General features: G+C 46.7%; 1 long non-coding RNA gene and 2 pseudogenes across 2 annotated transcripts; 1 reads left to right on the forward strand and 2 right to left on the reverse strand.

Moving 5' to 3' along the window:
• Nucleotides 1-2,893: 2,893 nt before the first annotated feature.
• Nucleotides 2,894-3,005, reverse strand: LOC140582580 (U2 spliceosomal RNA; annotated as a pseudogene).
• On the forward strand, nucleotides 2,966-3,095 carry LOC140582535 (U2 spliceosomal RNA; annotated as a pseudogene).
• Nucleotides 3,096-9,845: 6,750 nt separating this feature from the next.
• LOC140582340 (uncharacterized) lies at nucleotides 9,846-12,520 on the reverse strand. Of its 2 annotated transcripts, none has more exons than XR_011985273.1 (3): nucleotides 12,317-12,520; nucleotides 11,508-11,756; nucleotides 9,846-11,194 (listed from the first exon to the last, which is right to left on the reverse strand). It is a non-coding gene; the product is annotated as an uncharacterized lncRNA (long non-coding RNA). The 2 variants fall into 2 exon arrangements; XR_011985272.1 differs by having other exon boundaries at nucleotides 11,508-11,866.
• Between the last annotated feature and the right edge of the window lie 859 nt (nucleotides 12,521-13,379).

Genomic DNA, 13,379 nt, shown 5'->3' on the forward strand with positions numbered 1-13,379 from the left:
GATGTTCGTCAGTGTGTCAAACTGGTATATTTCCATGCTGAATATATATATATATATATATATATATATATATATATATATATAGGTGTGAAACAGCTGAAAGATGTAGATTAATTCTTGAAATTAGCAACGAATGACATGAAACTATTTCTCTACATCGTGCCTGAAATTGTGAAGGAACATCAGAAGAAGTTAGAACAAGGTGGCACTTGCTTGGTCAGTGAGAGAACTGCACCTTCCATCTTGTCCACTATGTGGCAGCACCACATACAGCAGAAACTCACAAGCTGGTCGACTTTCTCCGTTGTTTAAAGTTCCACTGCTTTATTTCACAATGATGGAAGCTTTCATTCTTAAGATACTACACAGCTACGGAATTAAAAAAGGCTGTTAGGTATGAGTCTGTATATAAAGTAAACCTGCAAATAAAAAAGTTAGAAATAGGTCAGTGGAGAGTTTTCAAAGCACTTTTAAGGAAAGTGAAACTGTAAGGTGTCCCCCCCTCATATGACTTTCCCATGGTGGGGACTGGGGGGTTGTGCTTCTTCATCGCATAGGCGGTCAGATAGGCATGTTGCTGGCCACCCTAAACGAGGACCCAGCATGATGTTGGCCACTGCTGCTGGGCTGCTGTCACAGTTGGTGATTTTTGCTACCTGACTCGACGGTGATCTCAGCCATGGTCCATCTCCTGACCCCAGGGACGGATTATGGGTTATGTGGGCCCCTGGGCAACCCATAACCCCCACCACCACCACCACCACCAGCACCACCACCACAACCACCACAATTCAAGGGCCCTTGGCAGCCAAACACCCTCCCTCCATGTTTCCATCAAAGGCCCTATAGGGTCAGGGGCCCTTGTAGGCAGATGATCAAAGAATGTAGGCCCTCTAAAATAGACAAACGAAAATACATTGTTGATAAGCGTTGCAAATTGTTTTGGGCTAGGGGCCCCACGGGCCCCCTGCACCCCAAGGGCCCCTGGGCAGTGGCCCCGCTGGCCCGGTCCGTAATCCGTCCCTGCCTGACCCCCATTATATTTTGTGAATGTAAACCCGTATAAGTTCACTGCTGCACAGTGGGAAGCAAGTGATCAACTCTGGCGTGTACTGACAACGTAAAATTCGAATAATACTTATCGACGTCAAATATGTGTATCTACATGCAACTAACCAACTATTCAATCAGACTCAGGATGTGCAACAATACCATGCCCATTTACAAAACAATACTCATATACTTTAGTTTGTGTTCACTAAAGGGGGGGGCGAGGCCATTGAAGCACCATGCTTGCATTAGTTATAGGACAGACATGTGATCGTGTTAAATCCCCAAAACACAAAAATAACACAACACTACAGTCACCACATCCTGTCAGCTGGATGGAAGGATACTTTTTTTTTTTTCAAACACTGGGAAAGTTGGCCGGTGAAACAAAACTGGACACAGACAGAAAATAACCCCACAACTCTCCTCACTGATCTGTCACTCAAAGGTCAACAACCCCCCCACAGGACCATAGCTCAGCCAAGGCTGGTGATGTTGGAACGGCCACTGGGGGGCGCCACTATACGGTGGCCAGGGCGCCTAGGGACATTGTCGTCAGCTTGGGCACCTGAAAGGCAGCAACAGACTAATTTCAGAAAGGGCTTCAACTGGATGTGTGCAGTGATCATTTTCCATATAGAATTTAAATGTTTTAAGGTCCTTCCAGCAAAAATGAATTATAAAATAAACTACAAATTTACCTCAAAATGGCAATTCCATGGCAATTATGGATGTTCAGTTGTTAATAATAAAAATATATGTTTATTTATACTCAAAGCTTCATAAAACCACACGGGCAAGATTATATGCTGATCCTGGCTCTACAGAGGACGGCAAAATAGCGCATTGATATTTGTACTCATGCACCAAATTTATCGACCCATGAAATGAAAGAAGAGTTAATCCTGTGGAAGAGAAGAGAGGAAGAGACAGGTAGATTGTAGAAGACGTCATGCAGAGAACCACTGACACGTATGGGTATGAACTTGAACAGGAGCCCCAGGTTTGGGATGAGAAACAGACACGAAACACCGGAAGGGAAAAAGAGGACGACCACCAGGTGCAGGATGGCCTGCAGAATGCAGGAAATACCCCAAGAAGCCATGCAAAGGATCCACTCCTTACTCAGAAGTCAACTTGGCCAATACCCAATCAAACCCATACCCAAAATTTTTAGCATCAAAGAACTGTTAATTCTCCTTCACTGTCTTTTAGCCCTCAGTCTCTCCCTGGCTCTTTCCTGCCCTGGTACCTCATCTATCACCAAGGAGTTTACAGCCTACAGGAATGTCCATCATCATGACACATCGAAGCAATAGCGGTTAACCTCACAAACCTATAGCTGATGTGTGCTTGTTATGTTTGCTTGTATTTGTGTTACCCTCCAACTGCTGAGAGTCCGGCCCTGGAAATATATAAGATGATGCAGGTGAAGTCAGGGCAAGGTGCTAGGAGACATCAGTGTCAATACAAGTACAGACAATCGTCATTGTGGGGTCCCTTGCTCCCCAACATGCTGGGGAACCAATAAAAAGGAAGAAGGCATGGACTCTGCCCAATTAAAGAGCTTATTGCATGTGTGTAGGAAACCAAATTTCTCTGGGCTCCGCATGTATCACGGTTACATATGAAGCACATGTTTTTAAACTTAAAAAAAATCAGGATGAAAGGTGCCTTATTCCCTTTTGCACAGTCATGATACATTTCTGTAATCACATCTCGTCAGCAAGGGGGTATCTCACGCCCCGAAAATTAATATGAATAATTTCTGTTTTTCACCGTTTTACTTCAGGTGCTCCGGTTCGATAAGCAGACCCTGTCTCACTCAGTCACCCACTCAGTCAGTCAGTCTGAGTCAGTCTGTTTAATATGTGGTCCCCTCCATGGGGGACGTATCAGATATTAAACTGATACTACACTTGATCTTAGCCAAAAGGCCTTTTATTAGACGGATTTTTGGAACAGGGAGCCGGAAGTGGGGCTTGCCCCATCCGCTCCACGCATCGATCCGGTATTGCAGTGCTTCCGGGAACGGTGCACCTCTACCGCCCCCTGTTGTTGAAAGGCAGAACTGACTGAGTGGGTGACTAATAGACAGAGTGCCTCTGGATGGCCAGCTAATTAGCTGCATGTGCTGTGAGGGAGGGGCACTGTCCGTGCGTGGCCCCCGTTTCCTGCCGGTTTTCTTTTTTTTTTTTAAAGGAAGGTGACACGCTGTCGTTTGTGCGGTGGGCAGCTGTGCTGAGGTAAGGCATGACGTCATCTTTGCCTTTTGAATTTTCCCTCATGTTTGTTTAAATGATTGCTGTTTTTTGAGAGGACAGGAGGACAGGGAGGAGTCTGGGCCCTGAGGCTGACGGCTGCGACATCCCTGGGCATTCTACTCCGAGCGGGGGGGGGCACGGAGACCCAGCTAACGGCGACCCGCTAAGTGGCAGCCCCATATCGACTCGGGTCTCTCTTCGTTCTTCAGGACCGGTATACATTTCTTCTCCTTTCCGGATTGGAAAAGACAGGAAGGAGCAAAAGTGGAAGAGTTGACGAAATGGCGTCGGATGGCATAGCTTCCAGCGGTGGGGCGTAAAGACCTTGCATTCCAGAGCATCCCCGCGCATATGAGAGTCTGCTCCGTACATCTCCGTTCAGGTAAGTCAGCTTCCGGTGTGATCACTAGACTCCATTCTTGTGTTTGTCCCTAAAGAGAACAGCCAGGATAGGAAATGCTGGAAACCCATCCCGACCGGAGTCCATCCCTTCCCGGTGGCACAGTAACCTGAAAGTGTTTGTGAGTGTGGTTTATGTCAGATTAGGAGAGCTGAAATGAACCTTTTGTTGGATGATAGTCGGCGACCAAAACAAGAGCTAGATCACAGAAAAGTGTTTCAAAAACGACAGTGTCAAAGTGAAATGCAACGCTGGATGGAAGTTTTCTAGTACTGATGAAGGATGTAGAATCAGAATCCAGATATGTTTCCATACAAGGAATTTGCCTTGGTGGTGCTTTTACATGACATTACAAAGAACATACCACATTTAGCAAAGACATATGCAGAAAGGTAATAGACAATAGACTGGCAATTGGGTAATATGATAATTATATGATAATTAAGTTTATTAATGGCAGTAATGATGGTATTATGATATTTATATATGTGTGTGTACATAGTAATCACTGTAGTATGAATATAAACTATAGAAATGGTATAATAATTTAAAGGGCTCTTAAATGGTGCCGTTATTAAGTAGCAGCCAAGTCAATTATATGTGCAAGAGTGCAATATGTATACAGAGTTTGCAGTATGTGTGCATAATGTGCAAGAGTGCAGAATATAATCATAGAGGAAGTTTATCAGTTGTTCACTGGTTATGCTGGTGGATATTTCACTGCAGCTGACGATTAATTGAAAGTCCATTCAGAGACTGGTTTGGTTAATGAGAGAGACTACCTGAGGGGAGAAGCTCTTGGCGTGTCTTGTGGTCTTGGTTCTGATTGCCATGAGTCTTCTCATGGAGGGTAAGGCTTGAAAGATGTGGTGAGCAGGGTGAGATGGGTCCTCAATGATTTTGTATGCCCGTTTCCTGGTTCTGGTGATGTACAGTGTCTGGAGGGTAGGCAGGTTACTGCCGATTATTCGCTCTGCTGAGTGGATGATGTGTTGCAGTCTGGCCTTGTCTCGTTCAGAGGCTGATCCAAACCAGGCTGTGATGGAGCAGGTGAGGATGGACTCAATTATTGCAGCGTAAAACCGGGCCATCGTGGTTATAACATGTTATTTTGGATCAGGCACGGACAGTTGTGAGAGTTCAGTCCGCATTAGCGCCGATACAATAGTATTCAATGCAAAGCTAAAGTCCACAAACAGAATTCTAACATATGTCTCAGGGCACTCCAAGTGTCGGAGCAAGAAATGGAGTCCAGTGTTAACTGCATCGTCCACAGGTCTGTTGGTTCTGTAGGCAGACTGTAGCCTGGGGTCAAGCGATGGGTCTGTGATGGTTTTAAGGTATGACAGCACAAGTCTCTCAAAAGCCTTCATTACCACCGATGTGAAAGCCACCAGTCTGTAGTCACTGAGGCAAGAGACTCTGGGTTTCTTTGGAAAAGGTGTTATTGTGGATGATTTAAGACACAAAGATCCAGTGACTGGTTGAAAATATCTGTGAAGACAGGTGATGGTTGATCTGCACAGTGCTTCAGAGTGGCTGGGAAGACAGAGTCGCTTTCCTTGTATTCTGACTCCTGAAGATCTTGTTTACATCTCTGTCGTTGATTCTCCTGGGGAGGTGGCTGGACGTGGCGGAGGGGGGGTTCCAGCTGGGGTGAGAGTGTGGGCGAGGTGTGAAGGTACCCAGGTGTGAAGAAGGCCATTGAATAGGTGAGGGCTGTATGATGCATAAATGTGGCTTTTCAAACCCACAGTAGAATTTGAACAGGTTTTTGTCACCACTCCTGTAGGCTACATCTTTTGTTTTATGAAGCTGCCTGAGTTCAGTTGTAAACCATGGTTTTTTCGTTATTATAGCTGACAACAGACTTTTTGGGAATGCGAGAGTCCTCGCAGAAGCTTATGTGCCATGTTACGGTGTCCGTGTATTCATCCACGCTGTTAGTAGCAGTTTTGAAAACATTCCAGTCTGTCGAGTCAAAGCATGATTTTAATTGCTCTACAGCTCCACATCTCCAGTGTTTCACTCTAGTAACGACAGGTTTAGCAGTTTTCAGATTTTGTCTGTATGCTGGAATTAGATGAATTGTTGCATGGTCAGAGTTTCCTAGTGCAGCACCAGTCATTTTCTGTCATTAAAATGTGACGTCTTTTCAGTCACCTATTTATTTCTTTTGGCTTTTTCTTGTCATCTATGTGTTCATTGTAATTGATTAATAAAATTATTTATTTTCATTATTTCTTTTTCACTTATCTTTGAAATGTGATTTTGACATTTTAATTTGATTGTATCCTTGTCTTTGTAAAGCACTTTGAATTACCTTGTGCCTGAAATGTGCTATATAAATAAACATGCCTAAAATCATTGATGATGACAATGTGCCCAGCCAGCTGTGAACTGTTCGTGCGCTTCAAGAGATTTGTAGTTTTTAAACTCTTTAAAAGTGTACACACTAATGACAGAAACTAGGTGGTTGACAGTGTCCCCATAAGAAAGCCAAGGCAGCGCATCGGAATCCCTTGTCCATGTGTTTGCTGGCATTTCATAAGGGTCGACGAGGACACCATAAACAGTGGTGTCCTCTCACTGTTCTTCGCTTTCTCCATCTTTGCATTTCTTGCAGTGTGAAGATCTGCGAGCTGTTTAATTTTAGTGACCGCTCCTTTTCAGGATTATGTCGTATATGTTTAACATTAGTTCAAAGTGTGGAAGGGAAATTTAAAGTGATGGTAGGCCAGGGTTGGGAGGCATTGTAGGATTGTTCTTGTGTCTCAGGTTTTGTTGTTTTGGGGATGGTGCCGTGTGTCCTTGCCTCACAGCCACCTGCACGGAACCAGCTTTGCAGGCCACAGACCTTGGAGAACTGGGCTGAAGGGAACATCGCCGGGGGGAGAAAGGGGACCTGCAGGAAGCCTTGAAATGTAGCTGCTATACTATGCTAGACGCAGTTTGTTGTATGGTAGCATTTGAACACACAAGCAAGTTATGTATCCATAAGGGTTGTATATGTTTACGCTGAAGTCTTTATTTAGGTAATATAGGGTTGGGGTTTCCCTTACTGATAGCATTGTGAGCCATGCCAGCCATGGACACCGAAGGGGGGGTTGCACCTTTTTGCTGGGGTGGGAGTGGAATTTCCCTAATGTTTAGGGTTTTTGCCCTCCTTCCTAGGCTGGATAGACAGGCTTATGTGTGGGACTCATAGGAGGCCTAGGCCTAACGAGGATTGGAAGCTGAACATCCTTGAAGTAGACCAATAGAGGTGGCGTATTATGTTTGTTGTATGTTCGAAACCTGGTTTGCAGATGTTTGGTAACCAATCAGGACTTAGAAGTCCATATAGGGGAATTCGTCTTATAGTATATTAACCTGCTGATTTCTGGGTGTGGGGTGCATTGCGCATTGTACCCGAGTGTGGCTGGAACACTATGCTGGATTGCTGAATAAAGAAGAAAACTTTGGTCATTACATGCGAGGTCTGGAGTTTGATTCAAGTGTGGGAGTGAGAGTGATTATAGAGGATAGATTGTAGAAGACCAAGCCCCCCAGCATGCGGGCGACCACCCGCCTGGGAGCCGGAGCAGCGGCCCCAGCAGATAGAGCCCACGCCCCCAAACCCACGCACCCCAGGCGGAACCCAGAGGCTGTGATCCCAGTGCTCTGACCGGCACTCTTCTGAGAACACTACCTCATCCGGAACCACGATTTCATTAGTCCACCTAATCCTCCCCCACACATTACATGCGAGGTCTGGGGTTTGATTCAAGTGTGACAGAGTGAGAGTGATTATAGAGGATTATAGAGTCATAGTTGTTTGGGTTAATTCTGAGTACCACAAAAGTTTACAAGCCCTATTTTGGCAAGAGCTAATCATAAATGCTAATCCTAATCATTTTCATCATTGCCGTTTAAATCACTCATAAATAGATGTGTTTGTGAGAAATTGGTTTGTTTTAAGCATTTTAAATTTAAATAAATACTGCAATACTCATTGCAGAAATACATCTTTTCCAATATTGTGCAGCCTAATAATGAAGTACTTACTACTACGAGATATCTAACAACATACGATGCAACATTCAACAGGGGGTAGTGAAGTGATATGCGGCAGATCAAAGTGCCAATTCGATGTGGGGCCGTGATTAGCATGTGGAGAATGCTGCAGCAGTATTACAAAATCAGCAACTCTTTTAAAAATAATAGTGATATAAATATATTATTTTTTCATAAGTATATAGAATCAGTACACAAAGTATATAAATAGAAGCACATAAAGCATATAAGTACATAAAGTATAAGTATATAAAGTTTAAGTATATAACTATAAAAATCAAGTATAAAAATGATATGAGTATAAAAAGTTTAAGGGCTCAGAGAACCGCTTCTCCTACTCATTAGAGTGGTTCTGGTGCCTGAACTTCTTTTTCAGAGCCTTTGATAAGATGGAAGTAATGTCGTCTGAGGCCATGGGCGTCCCCTGTGTCAGTCCCCTCCTTGGCACTGGCGTCCCACCTGGCGACCTCAGCACCGGGCGCAGTTTAATGCGGGGCAGCTCCGCCAGGACATCCATCATGTTGCGGCCTTTGGTGGGTCCTGAGCCACTTCCCTGTCGATGTCTCTGCTTGGGGCCCCGGATAATAGCAGGTGGAGGAGGCGGCAGTGGAGGAGGAGGCGGGGGTGGAGGGGCAGCGGAGGAGGAGGGGCGGAGGAGGACGAGGGGGCGGAGGGCGGTGGAGGAGGCGGCAGTGGAGGAGGAGGCGGGGGTGGAGGCGGCGGCGGAGCGGTGCAGGAGGAGGGGCGGAGGAGGCGGGCGGTGGTGCAGTGGGCGGCGGTGAAGGAGGAGGCAGGCGGTGGAGGGGGCGGAGGAGGAGGCGGCGGGCGGTGGTGCAGGAGGCGGCGGTGATGGCGGCGGTGAAGGAGGAGGCAGGCGGTGGAGGAGAAGGCGGCGGTGGAGGATGAGGCGGCAGTGGTGGAGGAGGAGGCGGGGGTAGAGCGGTGGAGGAGGAGGGGGCGGAGGGCGGTGGAGGAGGCGGCAGGCGGTGGAGGAGGAGGCGGCAGCGGTGGGCGGTGGAAGAGGCGGAACCATGTTGCGACCTTTGGTGGGTCCTGCGCCACTTCCCTGTCGATGTGTCTGCTTGGGGCCCTGGATAATAGCAGGTGGAGGAGGCGGCAGTGGAGGAGGAGGAGGCGGGGGTGGAGTCGGCGGCGGAGCGGTGCAGGAGGAGGGAGCGGAGGAGGAGGCGGCGGGCGGTGGTGCAGGAGGCGGCGGTGATGGCGGCGGTGAAGGAGGAGGCAGGCGGTGGAGGGGTGGAGGAGAAGGCGGCGGTGGAGGATGAGGCGGCAGTGGTGGAGGAGGAGGCGGGGGTAGAGCGGTGGAGGAGGAGGGGGCGGAGGGCGGTGGAGGAGGCGGCAGGCGGTGGAGGAGGAGGCGGCAGCGGTGGGCGGTGGAGGAGGCGGAACCATGTTGCGACCTTTGGTGGGTCCTGCGCCACTTCCCTGTCGATGTGTCTGCTTGGGGCCCTGGATAATAGCAGGTGGAGGAGGCGGCAGTGGAGGAGGAGGAGGCGGGGGTGGAGTCGGCGGCGGAGCGGTGCAGGAGGAGGGAGCGGAGGAGGAGGCGGGCGGTGGTGCAGGAGGCGGCGGTGAAGGAGGAGGCAGGCGGTGGAGGGGGCGGAGGAGGAGGCGGGCGGTGGTGCAGGAGGCGGCGGTGAAGGAGGAGGCAGGCGGTGGAGGGGGCGGAGGAGAAGGCGGCGGTGCAGGATGAGGCGGCAGTGGTGGAGGAGGAGGCGGGGGTGGAGGCGGCGGCGGAGCGGTGCAGGAGGAGGGGGCGGGCGGTGGTGCAGGAGGCGGCAGTGAAGGAGGAGGCAGGCGGTGCAGGGGGCGGAGGAGGAGGCGGACGGTGGTGCAGGAGGCGGCGGTGAAGGAGGAGGCAGGCGGTGGAGGGAGCGGAGGAGAAGGCGGCGGTGCAGGAGGCGGCGGTGAAGGAGGAGGCAGGCGGTGGAGGGGGCGGAGGAGAAGGCGGCGGTGCAGGATGAGGCGGCAGTGGTGGAGGAGGAGGCGGGGGTGGAGGCGGCGGCGGAGCGGTGCAGGAGGAGGGGGCGGAGGAGGCGGGCGGTGGTGCAGGAGGCGGCAGTGAAGGAGGAGGCAGGCGGTGCAGGGGGCGGAGGAGGAGGCGGGCGGTGGAGAAGGAGGGGGCGGGAAACAGCTTGGAGCTGAAGTGGGGACTACAAGAGGAGTCCCAGTGGTCTCCGAACTGCTACGGGATACAGGTACATCTCAAAAAATTAGAATATCGTGAAAAAGTTCAATATTTCTTGACATTCTTTTCAGAAGGTGAAATTCATATATTATATAGATTCATTACACATAGAGTGAAATATATCAAGCCTTTATTTCTTGGAATTTCAAAGATTATGGCTTACAGATAATAAAACCCAAAATTCACTGTCTCAGAAAATTAGAATATTGTGAAAAAGTTCAATATTGGAAAGTCATGGTGTCACACCCTAATCAGCTAATCACCTGCAAAGGTTTCCTGAGTCCTTAAATGGTCTCAGTCTGGGTCAGGAGGCTACACAATCATGGGGAAGACTGCTGACTTGACAGATGCCCAGAGGACAGTCATTGACACCCTCCACAAGGAGGGTAAGCCACAAAAGGTCATTGCCAAAGAAGCTGGTTGTTCACAGAGTGCTGTATCCAAGCATATTCATAGAGAGTTGAGTGAAAGGAAAAAGTGTGGTAGGAAAAGGTGCCCCAGCAACAGGGACAACTGCAGCCTTGAGAAGGATTGTCAAGCAAAATCCATTCAAGAATTCTAAGACACGGGTTACAAATGTCGCATTCCTCGTGTCAAGCCATTCCTGAACCAGGGAGAACGTCAGAAGCGTCTTACCTGGGCTAAGGAGAAAACGTGCTGGAGTGTTGCTCAGTGGTCCAAAGTCCTCTTTTCAGATGAAAGTAAAATTTGCAAATCATTTGGAAATCAAGGTCCCAGAGTCTGGAGGAAGAGTGGAGAGACACAGAATCCACGTTGCTTGAAGTCCAGTGTGAAGCTTCCACAGTCAGTGATGATTTGGGGTGCCATGTCATCTGCTGGTGTTGGTCCACTGTGTTTTCTGAAGTCCACAGTAAATGCAGCCATCTACCAGGAAATCTTGGAGCACTTCATGCTTCCTTCTACTGACAAGCTTTATGGAGATGCTGATTTCATTTTCCAGCAGGGCTTGGCACCTGCCCACATTACCAAAGGTACCAAAAGTTGGTTCAACGACCATGGTGTTACTGTGCTTGATTGGCCAGCAAACTCGCCTGACCTGAACCCCATAGAGAATATATAGGGTATTTTCAAGAGGAAGATGAGACACCAGACCCAACAATGCAGATGACCTGAAGGCTGCTATCAAAGCAACCTGGGCTTCCATTACACCCCAGCAGTGCCACAGGCTGATCGCCTCCATGCCAGGCTGCATTGATGCTGTAATTCATGCAAAAAGAGGCCCAACCAAGTATTGAGTGCATAGGAATGAACATACTTTTCAGAAGCCTGCCATTTCTGTTTAAAATATCCTTTTTTTTAATTGATCTTATGTGATATTCTAATTTTCTGAGACAGTGAATTTTGGGTTTTATTATGTATAAGCCATAATCATCGAAATTCCAATAAATAAAGGCTTGACATATTTCACTCCATGTGTAATGAATCTATATAATATATGAATTTCACTTTCTGAAAGGGTTGTCAAGAAATATTGAACTTTTTCATGATATTCTAATTTTTTGAGATGTACCTGTATATGTGGGTCAGTCAGGGCACCAGCAAGCACGGAGATCTCGGTCTGGAAACGGCCAACCTTGTCTTCGAGGGCTGCAATCTTTTTCCAAACTGCCGCCCACTCGGACCCTGCCTCTGCTGCAACAGCAGCATGCTGGAGATCCCCGTGTCCACTGGGGAGGTGGATGCCACTCCCGACCTTTGCAGGGGCGTTGCCATTTATAGCAACCCCCGTTGCAACACTTGAGGATGTCTTAACAAAGCGCTGGGAAAGAAAAAAAACTCCAGTTGCAAAAAACGCAGTGTAACAAGCGATCTTCCTTGGTCGAAAAAAAACTGAATTCGGAACGGAATCAAATCCAAAAAAAAAACAGTCTGCACACAAAGTACAGAGAGTTAGATGTCTTACTTAAACATCACACAAAATTATATTTTTTTCCATCATCCATTAGCATACAGCGCAATCTCAGATTCACATTAGGCCATACTATACAGATTTCCTGAATAACATTAATATACACATATACATGTATATATTTATATTTGCACATTATAAACATTTCAACCTGCAATGGTACTAACAGGGTGGCTAAACTGAATAACACCATATCACAGTCAACGTATTCCGATTAATCAGCAAGTAGCCTTATAGGTAGCTTTAGCATTTTACATACAACTACAAAAAATGTTACATTAGCAAAGAAAATAATCAACCACACAATCAACAAAGGTTCACATTCATATCCTGACTGTTTTTCCTTCACACTAATGATCCCTATATCTATATTTTCCTTAACATTTAACCAAACAGGTAAATTGACCTACCAGGATATCCAAAAGAGAGCAATTGCACCAAAATCTTTCTATCCACTAATTGCTGCAATTGTATGCTTCGGCCAAAGAAAATAAACAGTGCTCTAAACGTTGATATCTACCCAAATATATATATATATATATATATATATATATATATGTAGATATATACGTTTATTTCTCTAAGTTGCCGTTCACTCTTCTTTCCGCTCTCTTTACCCGCCTTCCTCCGTCTAGAAAAGCCCGCCGGAAAAAAAACTCCCACCCTACCTTTCGGCACTCAGGAACGTCTTAAAGAGACAGCTGCCCACTTTGGTATACACACACTTATTGTAAGGTTCATGTCTCCCTCTTTACAAATTACGCTCTATAATAGCTTCAAATCATTATGGTACTTTAGCTTTATAGACCTGGCTTCATATGGTTTTGTTATTATTATTTTTGGTATTAGTATTATTATTTTAAGAATGAAGCTAAATAATATAGCCGCCCACTAATATGTCACATATGGGTTAAAATGCAGAGGACACATTTCGTCGTTGTGTGATGTGCCAAGAATGGCACTTGATCACAAAGTACAAATACTTTTTTACTTGCCAACATTCATAAGCAACGTTATTTTTCAGTACAGTTGCGGTTTTTATAAATCTTGGTGATTAATATTCGCGGAGAGCGTGGGGTTTCCATTTTTCTATAACATTTATATTGTTAAAGGAAACACAGCTTAGCAAGCTGTTTAATTTTAATGACTGATTGTTTTCAGTATTAACTAGTATTTGTTTAACATTGGTTTAAAGTTGACTGCTGCTACTTTAGCAACAGCTCGGCATGCGCTCTCTGAGCTGATCCTAATCACTTTCATCCTTGATATTTCAGTCAGTCATGAATGGAGGTGTTTGTGAGAAACTTATTTATTTATTTTTTAAAAAAGATCTTTGATAAACACTCCAATACTTACTGCAGAAAATGATTTTACGCAATGTCCTGCAGTCCAGTTATGAAATACTAATCTAACAACATACAATGTCCTGCCCACAGAAACGCTGTCTGTGCGCAGCCTGCTGGCAAAAAGCGG

Source organism: Paramormyrops kingsleyae, chromosome 24 (assembly GCF_048594095.1).
Source record: "Paramormyrops kingsleyae isolate MSU_618 chromosome 24, PKINGS_0.4, whole genome shotgun sequence".
In the NCBI taxonomy this organism is placed as follows: domain Eukaryota; kingdom Metazoa; phylum Chordata; class Actinopteri; order Osteoglossiformes; family Mormyridae; genus Paramormyrops; species Paramormyrops kingsleyae.